This window comes from Manis pentadactyla, chromosome 10 (assembly GCF_030020395.1).
Source record: "Manis pentadactyla isolate mManPen7 chromosome 10, mManPen7.hap1, whole genome shotgun sequence".
Classification (NCBI taxonomy): domain Eukaryota; kingdom Metazoa; phylum Chordata; class Mammalia; order Pholidota; family Manidae; genus Manis; species Manis pentadactyla.
The window spans coordinates 61,642,206-61,659,882 of NC_080028.1; the positions used below are offsets into that span (position 1 = coordinate 61,642,206).

The 17,677-nt window shown below is 40.2% G+C and overlaps 1 protein-coding gene across 4 annotated transcripts in view; it reads left to right on the top strand.

Moving 5' to 3' along the window:
* Nucleotides 1-17,677, top strand: part of FRS2 (fibroblast growth factor receptor substrate 2) — a 162,260-nt gene that overhangs the window by 90,542 nt on the left and 54,041 nt on the right. The window contains exon 1 of one of the 4 annotated variants that reach the window (XM_057486859.1): nt 9,830-9,848. The exons of the other annotated variants lie outside the window; for them this stretch is intronic. The gene's annotated coding sequence lies outside the window, so the exon portion shown is untranslated. Of the gene's footprint in view, nt 1-9,829; nt 9,849-17,677 lie in introns of those variants that run through there. 4 annotated transcript variants of the gene reach the window in all.

The following is a 17,677-nucleotide window of genomic DNA, read 5'->3' on the forward strand; positions in this document are numbered from 1 at the left end:
AATGAGTTCAGGGTATCTTCCTTAACTATTATCTGGAACATAGTGTGTAAAATTCATTTGTGAAGCCATGTGGACCTAGAATTTCCTTATGGGAGGATTTTTTCCTTCCTGATTGAATTTTTTAAGATTATAAAACTATTTATGTTTTTATTTCTTTTTGAATCAGATTTGGTAAGTCAGTTTTTTCTAGGAATTTATTTCATCTAAAATCTCCAATCTTTTGGTATGCTGTTGTTTGGAATGTTATCTCTGGAACATCTAATTTTGAGCAGGTTTCATAGTATGTTTTGTGGACCTGGGTGGGCCATGGACTAGGTGGTCTGGGAGGTCAAACTGTTTTCATAATATGGATGTTTTTTGTCTTTTTCACTGTGTTGTCATTTGCAGTGATGGTGCAAAAGTAGTGGTAGGTAACTGCCAACACCTTAGCACAAAGTAAGGCAGTGGTACCAGACTGAACTATTACATTATTCATGGCCATGCATTCATAGTTTTCTGTTTTTTTTTAAAAATCCAGTTTCATTTAAGAGTGACCTTGATGAAGCAATAAAAATACTAATTTCATTAGATCTTGATTTTGAGTATACATCTTTTTAATATTCTGTGTGACGGTGGGAGGGGTTCATAAAGGTTCTGTGTACTGAAGCATGATAGTTGTCTTTAGAAAAAGTGCCTGTTCAGTTGAGCTACGCTAGCTGATTTTTCCATAATGCCCTTTTCTTTTCTTGAAAGAACAGGATAGGTAAACTTGGGTTATTCAAACTTAAACACCTGACATTTGTTTTCTCAAAAATGAACTAAATGAGCCTAACACTTAAAGAAAAACAGTTGTGTTTGTAGCCAATGATAAAATAAACAAACAAAAAAACCCTCAAGCTTTCAAGTGAAATTTAGAATTTTGAAAAACTGGTGTTTGTAACACTGAACGCTTGACAGCTTCCCGGATGCTCAAGGCTTTTCTGGTGAGATGGGTAAAGTCACATGTGGGTAAAAGGTCCATTCAAAGTGCAAGGTAAACTAATGGGTTTTAGTGTAATAGAGTGTGAAAAGTTCATTAAACTTTTAGAATCCACATTCAAGAAACTAACCTTCAAGAAACTACCATTTGTCAAGGTTAGGATATCAAGTTACTTGAAATGATTATTAAAACATTAGCTTTTCCGGTGTCTTGCCAATGGGTTTCAGCCCCGGGCAAGTTCACTACGGATTCAATGTGACCAAAGAAATTGACAGCAAAACGTTCTTTGGGGTGAAAGGGTTTATTACCTGGCTTGTTCTCACTGTGGTAGGTCAAGCAGTAGCATCTCTGCCTCTGTCCAGAGCACTGGGCTGAGCTCCCTATATAGCACAATAATAGCTTATTGCCTAAAGGTCTGGAAGTGGTAGCCTAGCAACAGGCCAGTTACATCATCAGGTGGTTTAAGTTCAGTGAGGATCCTGGCCATAGGAAACCCAACTTCCCCCACACTTCACCCCTCCAGGATTCTCACCTTACAATCTACATGCTTTCAGTCTTCTGCAATGGACCCTGTGTGAGAAAGCTGGAGCACTGTGTGACCAGATTCCACAATAGCAACAGAGGATAACAACTTAGGAATAATAAAAATTAAGATACAGTAAGATTTTGATGCAGGTAACAAAAATTATAATAATCCTCAAGCCAGAGGAGGTTCCTAATAACAAAACTTTTAATAATCCTCAAACCAGAGGAAGTTCTCAATCCACAAAGACTTTAAGGGCGATAAGACACATGTTTTAATGCTACCAACATAGGCAAATCCTGTCCATCAGGTAGGATGCATGCAAGAGAGTGGTCCTGTGTTAGGACTGAAGCAGGAAGGAGATCCCTTCCAGGTCTAGTATACCATACTTTTACTCCTTTCCCTGTGGGGTTACTGAAGGGTCTATATATAGTGCTACTGGAGGTGCATGTACTGGACATAATGATAAAACAAAACTCCCCGGTAAAATGCTCCTACCTTCTGACTGTTCAGGATACACTACTGTGACCTTTGGTGGCCACTCTACTGTTATTCCAGGAATACACAAGAGAGCCAGCCATCGTTGGTCCATGTGTCGAAAGGTCGAAGGCCACATCCACTAAATGGAGTCTCCGGGGTTCAGTGCAGTTGGTGTTGGCAGCAAGATGTTATTCTGGTGGCCAAACCTCAGCTTCAGTGATTCTTCCTTGGTTTGTACTTGGCAGTTGTATAGGGGAGGCAGCCATATGTGTTCACATGTCTACAGGGCTCATGGCTACCTTTCGGGGTCTCTTGTTCAAACACCATAGCACGGTCCATAAGCGGACTGAACATCCCCGCAGACTATTGGTATCTGACTTTAGTCCAGATTTTAACAAGCTATTGTGCCTCTCTGTCATGCCTGCTGCAGTAGATTGTACAGCACATGAAACTTCCATTTGATTCCCAGCTGGCGCACCCATTTCTGCAGTGTATGTCCATTAAAATGGGTGCCCCGAGGAGGGCGGAGCCAAGATGGCAGCGTGAGTAGAGCAGTGGAAATCTCCTCCCAAAATCATATATATTTGTGAAAATACAACAAATACAACTATCCCTAAAAGAGAGATCAGAAGATACAGGACAACAGCCAGGCTACATCTACACCTGCGAAAACCCAGCGCCTCACAAAGGGGATAAGATACAAGCCATGGCCCAATGCGACCTGAGCGCCCCTCACCCCAGCTCCTGGTGGGAGGAGAGGAGTCGGAGCGGGAAGGGAGAGGGAGCCCAGGACTGCTAAATACCCAGCCCTAGCCATATGCACTGGGAATGCAGACACACAGTGCATGGGGTGCTGGGTACTAGGGAAACAGGACAGTAAAACCTGCGAGTGGGTCCCTGCAGCCGGTGACCCTGGGACAAAGAAAAGCGAGTATTTTTTGAAAGTCTTACAGGGACAGGGACCCCACAGCTGGACAGAAGTGTCCCGGGACACTCAGCCTAGCAGCTGGGAATCCCAGGGAACTCGGGGCGCCCTAACCTCCTGGGCGGCACCACAGCTCGGAGGCCCCTCATGGTGATAAACAGCCTCCCACCCATTCCCCCTCTGATGCGGCTCCACCATAGTGGATTAGCAGCCTGAGAGCGGCCATGCCCATAGCAACCGTGGAGCTTACTTCACAGAGGCCGGGCAAGAATCAGAGACCCCATCTTTGCACAGCTGCCCAACACAAGCGGCTAGGGGTCGCTGTTCTCCCAGGAGAGGAAGGCCACAAACTAGCAAGAAGGGACGTTCTCCCAGCCGACACACACGTCAGCTCCCCACAACTACCTCTGTTGCCATGAAAAGGCACAAGAATTTGATCCAGACCAAAATCACAGAGACAACCCCTGAGAAGGAGCTTGGAGAGATAGACCTAACCAATCTCCCTGAAAAAGAATTCAAAATAAAGGTCATAACCATGCTGATGGAGCTGCAGAGAAAAATGCAAGAGCTAACCAACAAAGTAGGGAGAGAGACGACAGAAATAAAACAATCTCTAGAAGGATTTAAAAGCAGAATGGATGAGATGCAAGAGGCCCTTGATAGAACAGAAACCAGAGAACAGGAATGCATAGAAGCTGATGCAGAGAGAGATAAAAGGATATCCAGGAATGAAACAATATTAAGAGAATTGTGTGACCAATCCAAAAGGACCAATATCCGCATTGTAGGGGTACCAGAAGAAGAAGAGAGAGAAAAAGGGATAGAAAGTGTATTTGAAGAAATAATTTCTGAAAACTTCCCCAAACTGGGGGAGGAAATAGTTGCTCAGACCACAGAAGTACACAGAAGTCCCAACAGAAGGGACCCAAGGAGCACAACACCAAGACACATAATAATTGAAATGGCAAAGATCAAGGACAAGAACAGAGTTTTAAAGGCAGCTAGAGAGAGGAAAAAGGTCACCTACAAAGGAAAACCCATCAGGCTATCATCAGACTTCTCAACAGAAACCTTACAGGCCAGAAGAGAATGGCATGATACATTTAATGCTATGAAACAGAAGGGCCTTGAACCAAGAATACTATATCCAGCATGATTATCATTTAAATAAAGGAGGGATTAAACAATTCCCAGATAAGGAAAAGTTGAGGGAATTTGCCTCCCACAAACCACTTTTACAGGGTATTTTAGAGGGACTGCTCTAGATGGGAGCACTCCTAAGGCTAAATAGATGTCACCAGAGAAAATAAAATCACAGCAAAGAAAGCAGACCAACCAAATACTAACTAAAGGCAAAACAAGTAGTGATTTTACAGCGTCTTACTATGCTGATGGACAGTGACTGTAATGGGGTTTGTGGGGGGTACTTGGTGAAGGGGGGAGCCTAGTAAACAATGTTCTTCATGTAATTGTAGATTAATGATAACAACAACAACAAAAAAATGGGTGCCCTGATCACTCTCAATTACCTGTGGTCAGCCATAGGCAGCAAAAAGACACTCCAGGCCTTGTTTGGTCATCTGCTGGTCTGCAGAACAGGTGGGAAAAGCAACCAGAAGTCCAGTTGTTGTGTCCACACAAGTCATCGCATACTGATATCCTTCTGACACAGGTAGAGGCCCAATATAGTCTATCTGGCACCTGACGAGGGGTATAGGCCCCTTAACTATTCTCCCATGTTGCTGTGGAACTCGGTGTACATCCCTTTTGGAGCACACGACACACTCCTGCTGGCCTCTACTAACTTCTTCGAAGGTCGAAGGCAAGCCCCACCGACGGTCTACAGCCCACATTGTCTTTTGCCCCGCATGCAGCAAATGCTGATGTAGCCATTGGACTACATCAGAGGCAGGCTTTCCTTGTAACCAATGTTATCTGGGCCAATTTATCTGCTGCATCATTTCCTGGGGATGCCAGTGGTAAATGACCTGTCACATGGTATACTGTATCACAGGCCCATAAGTCTTGCCACAATTCTTGTCCCCAAAGGGGTTGGGGACCAACCAGCCAGTTGGCATTGTACCAGGATGGTAGCCACAGGGTCAAGCCCCGATAGACAGCTCAGCTGTCCGTGCAGACAACTATAGGGAAGGGCTCCTTGCTGATCACAAGCCACACAGCCCGCAACTCTGCCCATTGGCTGCTCTTAACCTCACCATCTTCCATCCGTATCATCTCAGTCTTAGGATGGAAAGCTATGGCCCTCCATTTTGGGGGCTGCCCACTGTTGGAGCCATCTGTGTACCATGCATCTTTGGGTATAGGGGCTCTTCCCTCCTGATAGGGACTCTCTGCTACTAATGGTTCAAAAGCAAGTTCTTCCTGCTTTTCACTAGTATACATCACTGGCCCCAACAAGAGTTGGAGTTCTTCACTCAAGGGGCTACTAGAGAGGGCACTACGCTGCTGTAGGTAAGCACCCCACTTGGCTAGTGTGGGTGTTTGTGCCACACCACTCCTTGGCTTTTGGGTCCAGTCTTGTACCCACCCCAAGATGGCATAGGTGGTTATTACCTTTTATTGGGGCCATTCCAGTGAAGGGTTCTGTAGCCAGCAAGGCGTGATACATGGCAGCCAGTTGTTTTTCTATCAAAGTGTATCATACCTCTGCCCCTTTCCAGAGTTGTGACCAGAATCCAAAGGGTTGGCAAGTTCATTCAAGCCGCTGCCAGAGACCCCAGCCATAACTGTCTTCAGTGACATTAATGTCCAGCTCACAGGGCCTTGTTGGGTCTATCACAGTCAAGGCCTGCATGGCCTTGACTGCCCGTTTTGCTGTAGTAAAGGCAAATGCACATGTCTCATCCCAGTCCCACCTGATGCCCTTTTGTACCAACCGGTATAAGGGCTTCAGAATTTGTGCCAAGTGTGGGATAAACACTCTCCAGTATCCTAGAAGACCCAGAAACTCCTGTAGCAATGCTACAGTTGTGGGGGTAGGAAAGGCCTGGACTTTGTGTATAACTGCTTCTGTTATAACTTTGGTCTTACCCAACCCCCAAGAATTTGACAGACAAACCAGGTCCCTGAACCTTGGTGGTGTTCACAGCCTATCCTTTCTCCTGTAAATGTTAACAGCAGTCTAGGTGCTGCACCTTCTAGATCTGAAAGAGAATCAGACGTGAGCATAACATCATCAATATAATGGTACAGCCACACCATTGGCAGTTTCTCCCATGTAGCCAAGTCCTGGGCTACAAGTCCGTGACAGATGGTGGGGCTGTGGAGGTATCCCTGTGGGAGGATGGTGAAAGTCCATTGCCGTCCTTCCCATGTAAAGGCAAACTGTTCCTGACTTTCCTGCTCAATGTCAATGGAAAAGAAGGCATTAGCAAGATCTACCACATAATGGTATGTTCCTAGTTCATGGCTGAGGGTATCCATCAAGCCTGCAATAGAGAGGACAGCAGCATGCATAGGGGGTGTGACTTTATTCAGTTCTCTGTAATCCACAGTCATATGCCAGGAGCCATCTGGCCTTTTGACTGGCCACACTGGGGAATTTAAAGGACTGTGGGTGGGCTTTATAGTACCCACCTTTTCCAGCTCCTCGAGAGTTTCTCCAATCTCTTTATGCCCTCCAGGCGGTTTGTATGGTTTGGTATTAGTCACCTGCTGAGGCACAGGCAAAGCTATGGGTGGGTGCCTAGCATGTCCCCTCAGAACTGCCTTCACCACATGTACTCTCGGTCTGAACTCACCTGCAGTGGTCTGAAGCCATAGACCCTGCAGGATATCAATCCCCAAAATATACTCAGGCAAAGGAGATATATACACAGTATACTCCTTTGGGGGTAGACGCCCTATTCCCAAAGGGATTTAGGCTTTTTTTCACTCTGATAGCCTTCCCCCTGTATCCATCTATGATAATGGGTGTCCCAGGGAACCACTCAGGGTTACCATGAATCAGTGAACATTCAGCCCCAGCGAGGACATGTTGTATGTTCACTGGGGACCAATGGATAGCTATTTCAGCATGTGGCCTCCAGTTCCCCTCTGGTCCCTCAGGGTGAATACCTTGACCTTCCCCTCAGTCAAGCGGTGTTCCCCAATCACCTTCCTGTGTGGGCTCAAGTGAGGTTGGCTCTCTCCCCAGCAGGAAGTCTTCCAAACACACAGGCCAGACTTGCCCCTGTCTCTGACCTCTGCCTCTTTGATCTTAATGGCTGGAACTGCTGCTCTGGTTTCAGGTATTGCCATAGCTCTAGTAAGATCTTGTTTGACTTCCCATCTAATTTCCTCCCATCTGCTCCTGCCTGTATTAAATTAACCCACATCTGCATCCTAATAACCTTCATGGGGCCCTGTGAATTCTTCTTGTGGGTAACAGGTCTTATTTCTTTCTGGATTCTCATTGCTTCTGCCTCTCCTAAGTCTGCTACTTTATGTGTCACCTCACTTATGGGATGCCCTCAGTGAGGGGAAAGAATGACCACTAGAGACCAAAAGAGGGATGTAGGAGCTGTTTGAAGTACATTATTTCTCATCCCAGTAGTGAAAATCTCTTCATCTGGGCCATAATTCTCTCGACTCTAGATGGCATTTCTTATGCCTAACTCTTGTAGCACCTGTTGGAATTCAGCACATGTTTGCCATCTAACTGGACAGGATGGTAGATCACCCGGATTGGGCCACACAGCACGAAGTGCAGCCATAAGCCAATCAAGAAGGGAGTGACTCCCTGGGGTCTGATGTGCATTTTGTAATCGCTGCCTCAAGGCAGGCTGCACTGTCAGGGAAGACAGCATTCCCATCTCTGATCCCGACAGAACAATTCCATCCACCTCTAAGTCCCACAGACGCAGGAGCCAAGCCGATACTGATTCCGAGGGCTTCTGCTGAAACCAGGAGCCCAAATCCACTGGCTCGGCCTGCGTATAGGGGTGGACCATAGAGTGCTCCACGACCTGGGGAGGGGGCTGCTCCTCTCCTTGGGGAACTTTCAGCTGGTGGGTCTTTATTTTCTTTACAACCACTGGGTGTGCTTTCAGTACAGGAGGTGCTAGTGCCTCCGGCACCACCCCTTCATCCTTCCCCAGCTCCTCCATTTTTGGGGCTGATGGCACCTTTCTCTCCCCTCCCCCGAGTGCCTCCTCTGCTACAATCTTTACCTTTCTACCTCAGTCTTCAGAAGTTGTCTTACTTTCACCTCAATGCTTTGCAGCTGACGTTCTCATGCCACCTCTGCCTGTGCTTCTGTCAGGATTTCGTCTTTTTTCTTAATGGCCTCTTCCTCCTTCAGAACACCTGGCAGTGCTGCCATCTCGTCTCCAATGGCACCTTGCTACCCATGCTCTTGTGCTGCCTCCTCTCACATCAAGGCCATCTCCTTCCTTAGGGAATCCACAGAGGTTTGCAGCTCATGTTCTCGTGCCACCTCCTCTTGCATCAATGCCATTTCCCTCCTCAGGGAATCCACAGAAGTTTGCACCTCGCGTTCTCATGCTGCCATTTCTTGGGTCTCCTCTGTAGACCTTTTTAAGACTGAGAAGCAGCCAACCCACAGTCCCTGCTGCCTCCCGGCACTCTGCTTCTCAAAGGATCTTCTTACTATGCTAAGAGCCACCCCTACTGTCTCAGGTGTCACCTTCACTTGCCTCCAGTCCTGGGGTGGGGCCCAATTCTCTAAGAGGCAAGCCACCTCAGACCACATACCCACTGGGGACAATCCACTGTTTCCCCATTCACAGGGGCAGCCCGCTGAAGCACCCGTTCCATAAGGGCAGCCGTCTTTTTCCTTAGTCAACAATGAACCCTTTCGACTTTCGCCAATTGTCTTGCCAATGGGTTTCAGCCCTGGGCAAGTTTGCTATGGATTCAGTGTGACCAAATAAATTGACAGCAAAACGTTCTTTCGGGTGTAAGTGTTTATTACCCGGTTTGTTCTCCTGGCAGTAGATGGAGCACTAGTCTCTGCCTCCGCCCAGAGTACTGGGCTGAGCTCTATATAGCACAGTAATAGCTTATTGCCTAAAGGTGTGGAAGTGGTAGCCTAGCAACAGGCCAGTTACATCATCAGGTAGTTTAAGTTCAGTGAGGATCCTGGCCTTAGGAACCTCAACTTCCCCACATCCGGCTATATATCTGTGTAAGGCTAGTTTTTCTTATATGATTATATACTTCAACCAAAACAACATATTGCAGAATCAGTTGTAAGAATCCAGCTGTCTTCTGTAAAGCCAGCCATTAAATATATTTTCAAAAATATAAAATAGTGTCACTTTTCTCACTAAGTTTTTTGGAAAATAGGTTTTTAAAAAGGTTCTTTATATCAAAATATTGTTTATGTTAATATGTAATAGGCTTATTATTCCTTTATATAAATTAATATTTTAAAAATTTCTCAGATTTAATTTCTAATTTGGTAAGTATCAATACATAGAACCTAATTAAACAAAAAGTTTTTGAAAAATCCTTAACTTTTTAAAGTAGGTCCTTAGACCAAGAATTGGTGAACTGCTTGCTGACCTACAGACAGCATAATGATGCTTCCTTTTTATTTCTGATATTATGCATTTGTTCCGTTTCCTGTTTCAAAAAAGAAAAAAAAAGAGGACATGTCCCATTCTCACAGTTTTCAGATTATTTTCAAAAGACATATGTAAAAAAGTGATGGCAAAACATCTGCAATTGCATTAATTAATTTTAAAACTCCACAGGCCTAGTTTAGTCTGTGCATGAGTTGATTTCCATATTTTGTTTTGCAGATTCTCCACAAAATGACATAAAATTCAGTTAAAAACAGAACCCCCTTGACAGCAGTGACACAATAGTAGCAAGACCACAGCTGCTTCCCAGATCCTGGTGTTTAATACAGTTCTCCAGTTAAAGGAACCAGTGCTGATTCTAGGACTGGGCAAGAAATATATAAGATTGCCTGGAGCATCTTGTGGTGCAAACAAGTAAGAAAGTGCTTAAACAAACCACAATGATAGGAATATGCCAAAGATACTTAGGAGCCAAATGAAAGAGCTCCTAATGGCCAAAGTTGGAATAATTTGAGCATGAGCAAGAAAATAAGTAAAGTATACGGTAGTATTGGATTATAATCTGAAGTATAAAATAGCTATCCATGGCTCTATACCAGTGAAATAATAGAACATAAAAATAAACGAAGGAGAGAGAAATCTGCAGAAGAATTCCAAGTTAGGTTGATACTCTTGTATTCATCAAGGTAGGGCATAGCTCCCTACTCCCTAAGTGTGTTTTCTTCATAATGGTTTCCTTCAAAGAGTCCACTAATTAAAGGAGGTTGGGAGGACAGCAGAGAAACCTCATAAACACCATCTCAGCTAGGTGATCAGTATCAACGTCAACAGGTAAGTCATATTGATAGTATGCTTCAAGGGATAGATGTAATGAAAATGGCACATTATCTCTATGGTTTTCCTCCCGAAAACCCATAACCCTAGTCTAATCATGAGAAAAACATCAGAAAAATCCTATTAGAGAGACATTTTATAAAATACTTGCCCAGCATTCCCTCAGACTGTCAGAGTCATCTGACAAAAAAGAAAAAATCTGAGAAACTCTAATAGCCAAGAGGAGCATAAGGAGATGTGATTAAATGAAATGTGGCATCCTGGATAGGATCCTGAAACAAAAAGGATATTATGTAAAAACCTAAGGAAATTTAAATAAAGTATAGACTATATATAATGTATATTAGTTTATTAATTATAACAAATATACTATACTAATGTAAGATGGTAATATTAGGTAACACTGGGTTTGGGTATATGGGAACTCTATTACCTTTTCAGTTTTTCTCTAAATAAAATTTTTTCAAAAAATAAAGTTTATTTAAAAAAAATACTGAGTTCCTTAAGGTAGATTTATAACCTAAAATGATGTACTGCACAACTTTTACCAGATTTTTGCTTATATTCCACTCGTAAATACATACTGCCTTTGGAGCAATGCAAGTTTAAAAAATATCTAGTAGAAGAGTAATTTGCTTAAGGGTATGGCACAGCTAGTTCTTGAAACAGGCCCAACACTAATTATGCTGCATTTGCTGCCAGCTGAAGGCCTGCTCACAAATGGTAACAAGTTTTTATATAATCTTAAGTGCTTTGGTATCAGTTAAAATTTTTTATCTTCAAATCAACCAAAATTCTTGAAAAAAAAATATTGGCTGTACCTTTGAAAGTATAATTTGCTACCTCAAAAGCCCTTTCTTATTCTTTGATATAATCTTAACATTTTTAATAATGTAAAGATAAATACTGTTTTCAAATAAGTAGTTTATTTCTCTACTTTTCAGAATAACCTTGCCTTAGGTAGTTGAATGATGATTTGGTTGTCTTTTTATTACTAAAGCAAGTGTGACTGACTCACCTGACAGTCAGACCATGCATTAGGAAAAGAGCAACTCAGATAATTTCTTGTGGGGGTGAGGGGAGGAAATGTGTTCTATATATTTTTTCTAAGAGACAGACAAGCATATTAATTTGTAACATTTTAATTAATCAAAACGTGAAAATGTGCATGCTAGCAAACCCAACAAACAATTTCAACCTTTTCAACAAGGAATTTAAAGCCTTACTTGGCTATCTTTTCCTTTGGTTTATTTATAAATGAAATAATTAAAAAATGAGTTCTTCTGTTATTTGAAATTTTAAACAGACTTTTCAGTGAATTAGTAAGAAAGAAAATACTTCAAGAAAAATTGTACCTGAACCATTATTTCATTAGCCTGTGATGTTCCATATTTGTGCTGTCCAATTATGTGATCTTATTCCTGTTTTAGCTGAAATAACTACCAAATAACTAGACCAAAGAAATACGAGATAATTAGGCCAAAGCTGTTGATGTTGGAATTGCATATGATAGATAGTTCAAGTGGAACTGAAAGAAAATACTAGTTAACGTTAGGCACCTTTTAAAGTTAAAAATTAAAAGAGTTTAAGGGAGAGGATTAGGATCAGAATCCACCATAAACAGTAGTCTCAATCCTTGAGTCTGTTCGCCTTTACCTAGGTCCATTCCTAGTCTGCAGGAACTTCAAGGAGTGACCTACCTTGGAAGAAGTCATACAGCTTGGATAATGACTTTTAGGCAATTGTCTTGCCCAGATAGACTCTTCAGGCATCACATCTGCTGTAATTACTACAATCCAAATGCCAGTTTGAATCTATATGGTATGAACAGGAGGGCATCTGATGCTGCCTGAGTCTTTGGGTATACTTGCTCACTTTGACAGCCACATGATAACATTACTTCTAAGAGAAATTTTGTACTATATGCTAAATTTCCAGCATTTATGATATGCTACAATTCAAAGCATTTTCATGCAACAGCTGTCAGGTGTTTCAGTGTTCAGGCAAATCTAAGTGATAATTTTGAGCTCCATTTAAAAAAGGGATCTTGCTAAATAACTATTAAGTAGCATATGTTAATTAGTAAAAGTGTGAGATTATTTGGTTGTAGTTTTATTTATCATGGCTCAAAAGAACAGTGAGTCTTGGACGCTCTGATGTCTTACCATTTGATTATCTTTTAGCATCTGGGAAGGAGCAAAAGAAATACATTTTTAACATCCATTCATTAGTGAGTGTCATCTGTAATGAGCTGATAGTTTTCATTGACAGGATACTATATATCATTGATCCTAAGAGACATTTTTCAATTTTATTCACTGAAATTTGTGTTCTTACTATCAGTGGCATGTCATAGTTCAATTGGCAACTTTTTTTTCTTAGTGGTATGTAAAAGATCAGCCTTAAAAATCAATTGTTTCTGTTTTGATGAGAAACAGCATCTATCTCTATTAGTATTTAAAACAATAACAACAATAAAAAATAGTGACCCCCATACCTGAGGAGCACTTTCTTTTATAGCCTCTATTTTCTTAAACTAGACCAAGACTGGAAAGTAAGCAGAAAGGTTTCATGAAGCTTAAAATTGCTGTTATGAAGCTCATGAAATAATGACCATGTACTTTCACATAAAATATTCTTTTGTCTTCAAGTATAGGGCTTTATTTCACACCTATCTTACAGGCCTGGATATCTGAGTGTAAGAGTCCCCAAGAATTTGAAAGAGTAAAAAAAGACGTGCACATAAATGTTTATTAAGCAACAGTTCTGGGGCTTTTTTACTTTTAGCTGACAATGAGAGTGAGAATAAACAAATAAAATTTAAAACCTATATTTAAAAACAATACAAAACCCAGAACTGGCTGCACAGCGCTGTTTCAGTAGGAGCAGATAGCCTAACAACACAAATCACCCTGATTACAGCTTGGAAGAGATTCTTTATCAAAATTCAGTCTGGATGATGCCTTTAACAGACCAAATGTATTCTGTTTTTTTCATTTTGATCGGGGAACCTTTGTTGTTGATTAAATTTTCTCCTCATATGGCTTAATGGAGTTGCTAGAACACATTTTACCCTGAAAGTGTCAGAAAAAAAAGAAATAAAACTTTTGTGATACTAACCTGTTAGATATCTGGAATGGGATTTGATTCTGTAATCCCAGTGGTCTCTAACCCTCTTCATGCAACGAGTGCCATTTTTAGGCCTAGAGCTAAGGACTGGGCACAGGAGGTAAGAAAGTGTGAGGAAAGTAGTAGAGGAGGAAAACTTAGAGTATGGTGCTGAAGAGTGTCTCTAGAAGGCCCTCAGAAGGCAGTCATGCACAGATAAAACAGTTGCACAACTGCATTATTTTTGTTTGGAATAAACACAGGCTCTGTATCTCCATAAATTCTTAGTATTAGGGGCCCTTTCAGGATATTTCTCTAAGATGTGAATTCTGAGCATAAGTTTGCTCGCTGTGAGCACTGTTAGCCTAAGAGTAGTTAATACATTTTGTGTCTTGGCAGGTTTCCAGCATTGACTAACTAGGTTTTGCCTACTTAAATTCTTCAGGCAATTTCCCTTGGCTGCTGTGTTCTTCACGCTCTGCCCTAACCTGTTTTGTGTGTAGTCTGCCTTTGAGCTCTGCTTAGACACTTACGGCTTTTATTTCTAAAGGAACCTTTAACAAAGTATTGATTTGTATGTTCTTAAATTATTTGTTGTTGATTATAAAAGCAATTCTGTATAGAAAACATTAACAGAAAAATTCTTTTCATCCTACCACCCGGTGAACTGATGTTAACATTTTAGTGTGTTTTAGTATATATAGTCTTTTTCCTCTGCCTTTATGTATTTTGTGTACGGGTGGGAGAGAGAAAAATAAATGGTAATTTTTATTTTTTTAAACGAGAATCCTTTCAAATTTGCTCCTAGGCATGAAGAATAATTTTTAAAATAAACTTTTTTTCAGAACAATTTTAGAATCACAGGAAAGTTGGAAAGATAGTTCAGAGATGCTCATAGGCCCAGCTTTCCCTAATGTTAATCTTCTGTAACTATGGTACAGTTGTCAAAACAAAGAAATTAACACTCATACAATCCTGTTAGCTAAATTGCAGACTTTATGTATGGATTTCCTCAGTTTTTCCACTATTGTCTTTTTTCTTTTCGAATATCCACTCCAGATACCATATTGTGTTTTAAAAGAGCAGTGTTGTCCTTTTATTCTGCTTAACTTTATACCATGAACATTTCTATGTCATTAAATAATTCTTTAAATAATGCTTGTTAATGGCCCCATTAAAGTTCATCAAATGGATACTTTTGATATTTTTGTTAACCATTTTTTTGGGGGGGTGCATTTTGTGAGGGTGAGGAGTGTTAGAAAACACACATCATTTTTATTTGTGGTATATTTGAATCAGTTTAATGCTGGATTATAACAGTAATCATGAATACCTTACTCTAAAAGCAGAAAATAAATAATCAAGTTTGTGTTCCTTTGAGAATAAGTTTAAGAGCCTTTTAGATTGAGTTTAATGCAGAAACTGATGAGCTGGTCATGAGCAATTTGTTCTGAGGTTTAGAGTTACTTGGCCTGTGGCTTAACTTTGAGCAGATTGTGTGTGTGTATGTACATTTTATATACACATAGTCAATATTTAGGTTTTTAGTATGAGTCTAGCAACTAGCATAATAAATAACCACCTGAGTTTGGAAATAGAGATTTATGGTATATTCTACTTACACACTTACATATTCTTTTTTGAAAATTACCCTTTTATTTACTTTTCTGTTAATTGGTGCTCAGAAAATAGTTTCAGCATATTACATAAAAAGTGAAGATGCCTAGAAATTGCCTTGTTAACTTTTTTGTATTGTAACTGTTTTGTTGATGTTTCTAGCTTAATTGATTTTGAATAACTTGTAATTTAACGTGAAGTTGGAAGTTAGAGTGATTTGAAGTTAGTGTTTTGTTGTTTTAAAGAATAAAGTGCTAAAAGCCAAATGCTTTTAAAGAACTGTAGGGTGTACCATACCTAAGGAAAATGGTGTAACACCCATACTTTTTTAACCTCTGTTGCTCAGTTTAGTAAATATTAATCATGCTATAGTTTAGTCCTTGCCAGCAGAGTAGTATCAAATAGTAAATTTATAAACTAGAGGTTTATTGCAAGGTTAAGCAATCATTTGTTAATTTGACACAGTTACTTAAGTTCATTATAGAAATAACTGAGTTGAAGCATATAAACATAGAATTCTAGTGTAAAATGCTTACAGAAAACAATGCACTGTCTCCATAAGATCAAATATGTTCATTCCTATTTTCAGAGTTAATGATAAATGTTTTCTGGAGAATGCCTATGTTTTCTTATTGCTATCTTATAATCATGTACCTTCTTTCCATGGTGCAATCTGTGAAGTGTTAGTAGAGAGAGCTACATGATCTGTCATACAGAAAGTTCATCACTTTGATGTTGCTAGAAGACAGTGTTTGATTTCCTTGTACATATTTCTACATTGCAACATAAAGCAGTAAACTGGGTTTCTTTGAGAGTTCCCAAGGATGATGTTTTTTCCCTGTGATTAAAGGTACTGGGATTGTTGTCATTGGTACTGATCACATTATTGAATTGGCTAAGGCAGAGTGACTCATCTGCTGGATTTGCACATTTGTTGGTGTGTTTTTATATCTTAGGGCAGGTGTTATGGGCACTCAGACATAATAGTGCAAATTTTATCAAACCAGTGTTTCAGAGTATAAGTATGTTTCGAGGTTAAAAAATTTCAGTATTAAATTATGACTAGTGTTATTAAAAGTAGATTGTGTTCTGCATCATCTTCCATTTTTAATTTTCTGTTGCTTTATTTTTAGGAAGCTATTTTAGTACCTTTTTCTCAGGATTTGCTAAGTACACATGCACAATTGCTGATTGATAGATAGATGATAGAAAAAGATGTATTCTTTTTTTTCTGTTCCTAAAAGCCAGAATGCATGATTGAAAGTGATTTTGTCAAATTCAGTGTGACATACGACGTGAAGTTGGGAAGACTTTTTCTAGGTCTGGAAGGGATAGCTAAGGTTTGTATCATCATCCATCATATAATGATACTCACTGTAGGTCCAGATGCTGTAGGGAGAATGTTCATGTTTATAGACTGATGCCATGACTTCAAGGTTGGACTTTGGGTATCATAGACAATAGAACACTATTAATTTTATTCTTAGGAATTATAAGTTCTCCTTGTATGAACTCTAGATTTTCTGCTTCTACAGGAAAGTAGTGGTGTATTTAAGATGATTAAGATGGTAATGGAAAATGTGAACTGCCCTTTGTAGTGCAAACTGGCCCTTCATGAAATGGCACAAGCCTACTTTCTTATCTCCTAACATTTTCCCATGCATACCCTACCTTCCAGCTATAAGGAACTACTTGCTACTTCAGAAGCAGGCCACTTTCTTTTTAGAGCATGCACTCTTCTTGATCTGGCTTGTCTTTGCCCTTTGCAAACTTTCATCTCTTCTTTTAGGACTTGACTTAGAGGTCACCTTTCCCAGGAAGCCTCTCTTTTCACTTTTGTCTTTGCCTTTGCTCTGAGTTAAATGTTACAGCACTGTGGGTCTGCAACTCTGCCATGTAGTCATTTTTTTTTATCTGTCTCCTTCACTAAACATTAAGCTTCTTGGAATCAGGGAATGTATCTATTATCTTTATTTCTAGCATTTAGCTCAGTTCCTGGCAAAGAAAGTTAGTGCTCAGAAAATAGTTGTTAATTGCTTCAGGTGTAGATGGAGAAATGAACTCATTTTATATTCTCTCCTTATTATTGGTAGCTGTTGACAAATCATTTTTATCTACTGAACAACCTTTTGTTAGCTCAGTTCAAACAATTACATCTGAAATAACTGTTACTTTATTAGTATTTTAGATTTAGAAATGATGACAGTTTAAATATACCTAGGCATGGGCGTAATCTTTTTTGAGCATCCTGGTTTTACTTGTCTTTTACAGAGAAAATAGAAATGAGAGGAATCAAGTTTAAATTTCAGTATAAGGAATTTAGATTAGACATAAAGAGTTTCCAGAAAATGAAGTACCAGATATTGAAGTGATTTGTAAGTAATGGATTTTTTCTGGAGAGTTAAAAATGGGAGCATGAATGGTTATGGACTACAAAGGGGTTCACCAACATTACCCTTAGGATAAAAATCCTAAAGGAAGAAAAATAGGTTTAGGAATATGCAGATAAAGCCATATTCATGGATACACACTTAAAAATAGTTGGGTACTTTTTTGGTTTTGTGTGATATGTGTACTTTAAATTTTCAACTACAAGAAGGCTGTTCCAAGTATCCTTAGTTTTCACAGAATAGTTCTGATTTTGGTGACTAGTGGAATCGACTGAGAAATCTCCCTCACCAGCT